Raw genomic sequence first — 2,838 nt, 5'->3', positions numbered from 1 at the left:
ATCTCGTACCCATGGGTATATCAAAAGGATCACATACCTTGCGTATATAGATCCTGTGAAGGAAGCCTTGTCGGTCCTATTGCATCCACCGCATGCTCGCATCATGTAGGAAATAAATGGAGAATGTTAGGAATGCCACAAGCTGATCTGTAGAATTTGTTTGTGGTCTTGAAAGGAAAATTTCCTATGATATATTTTAGTCATAAAGAAATGCTCTCCTAAGTGGGTTTTGGATAAAATGTGTCCTTCCTCCTTAGAAATGAAATATGGATGATCTGGCATACGCGATCTAGGTTGATTTCTGTCCAAGTCCCACGAAATTCCAAATTATCTAGAAGACTCGAGAAAACTAGGAGGAAGGTCATCAAGTGGGATAAGATTAAGGAAAGTATGACTTTATTGGCAAAGAATGTATTAATAGGAGTATTCCGATCAAGCCATTTGTATGAATCTCCAGCTTATGGCACTAAGTGGACTAGGGGCATCAACCCCTATCCACTCCTTACCATTAAGTGGACTAACTTTGGATGGATCATTGGTTTTTAATATAGTGAATGTGCGAACAAGGGGTTGGGAATTCAATAATCCTAAAATAATCCATTTTTGGTATAGGCACAATTCCACACCTCAAGTATTCTCCACGGTCCATTTGGACACGTCAGGGTAATCGATTGACTCGATTAAGTCTAGTATCACCTCCATTGTCTCTTTTAGATTTTTTACCGCTAAGTGATTACCACCTAGTTCACATGGATCCACATGATCCTGAATCACCCAGGGAAGCATGGGTCCATCCCATAGAGACCTTGCAGATGGAAATGGCCGAGGTTAAGAGAGGGATAGCACAGATACTGCTTGCACTCTAGACCGATCCCCGGGCTGAACCAGCATAAGCTACAGGAGTGTTAGATCAGAATGGACCTACGGGTCATTATGGAAATTCTTCCCAAGTTGACTCAGGAGAACCAGAGCAAGTTGGGCCAATCAGTCAGAGAGGAGTCTCACCTACCCGTCCAAATGGTCAATGGGGGGGCCTATTCTAGGGTCCCACCTCTCAGGGTAGTAATTGAAGATGAGGAAGAAGAGTTTCCAGCGCATGTTCGAATGGAACCTCCATAGACAGAGAGAGAGAGAGAGAGAAAATTTAGGGAGCAGTTAGAGAAATTGAAAAATATGCTCTGAACGGGAAAGAGTTTGGAAAGCCAAACAATGGATTCTGATGAAATAAATTTCCTTTCTAGGGTAAAGATTCTCGAGAAGTTCAAATGGCAGCCAATAGATTCAACGGATCAGGGGACCACAGGGCTCACCTCAAAGTCTTCCTTAGCATCGCCAAGTCATGGAAATTTATAGACAACCAGATGGGACAAGCATTCATGTTAACCCTATCAGGACCAGCACTAAGGTGCCTCACCCAATTGGAGTCTTCCCAGATCCAGAATTGGACAATATTGGTGAAAGCCTTCACAAAGCAGTACTTATACAACACCGAAGTGGATGTGAAACGTCAAGAGCTTGAGATTTTGAGACAACAACATAGAGAAGGATTCACCGCCTTCTTGATGAGGTCTAGGGATAAGGCCGCCAAGATGGCATACCGGCCTTCAGAAGTAGAACAAGTGGAGATGTTGATTGAAAATTTGTCAAAGCCTAACTATGATATCCTTTACTACCAACATCTGCAAAATTTTGATGCCTTGATTGCCACCGGTACACATGTGGAAAACAGAATCCTAAGGGAAGTTCAGTATCAAGGATCCTTCCAGGATGCAGGCAAGAGCACTAGAGTTGGACGGGGAAAGGGTCCCGAGACCAATATGGTAGGTGCGATTCAACAGTCAATCTCACCTGTTACCTCTTCACAACCATTCGTGATGCAAGCAGATGCACCCTCCCATAGGGCTCCTCATCTAAGAAGGTAATTTACTGATTTGGGAATGCCCGTTACAGCAGTGTATGAAAAGTTAAAGAAACAAGGATTACTAGGGACGGTGGCTCCAAGAGTAATCAGCAACCCTCCCCCAGCTTGGTACAAAGATCATGAATATTGTGCTTATCACACTCAAAAGGAGCACAACATTGAAAGATGCATAGGTCTCCAGCGTGCAATCCAAGACTCGGTAGACAACCGAACCATTGAAGTCAAGGTGAAGCAATCTCCTAATGTCAATACCAATCCCCTCCTGGATCATGGAACCATCAACATGTTGGAAATAATGAGTGACTGGAAAAATTGGGGTCCTAAGTTCTGTGATCCAACCCATTTTATTAGGGATGCTAAGAAATACCAAGAAGAGACACATGTTGAATGGCAAGAGAAGTTCCAACTAGTGCAAAGGTTGTCCCTTCCTCCAGAATTGGTAGGGCAAATCCGTGGATTCGTTAAGGATGCTTGTCAAAAGGAGTGCGACTCCTTCCGAAGGGCTATTCACATGTATTAGTTGGATAAACACTTTTTTCATCCCATACTTTATGATCGTATAAACAATCTAGATGAAGAAGAAACAGAAAGTGATCCCACTCAACTCATTATGTCCCAAGCTCAGAAGAATCACATGAAAGCCCGTGCTTACAAGAGAGCCATGAGTCAAAAGGCTAGGGCTTACAAGAAAGCCATCCATCCTTCCTCATCAACAGTAGTATCCACCACAGCACACCTCCAGCCTCCAGCATATCTCCAACCTTCACCATATTACCAACCTCCACCATACCTCCAACCTTCACCAATTATTCTTTAATGGTGCAGCTAATAAAAAAGGGTGTGGTGCAGGAATATTGCTTATCACTCCTGACGGTCTTTATTTGCCTTCATCATTTGCCTTGATTTTCCCTGTACCA

This window comes from Macadamia integrifolia, chromosome 5 (assembly GCF_013358625.1).
Source record: "Macadamia integrifolia cultivar HAES 741 chromosome 5, SCU_Mint_v3, whole genome shotgun sequence".
Taxonomy (NCBI): Eukaryota; Viridiplantae; Streptophyta; class Magnoliopsida; order Proteales; family Proteaceae; genus Macadamia; species Macadamia integrifolia.
This window is presented reverse-complemented; position numbering follows the sequence as displayed.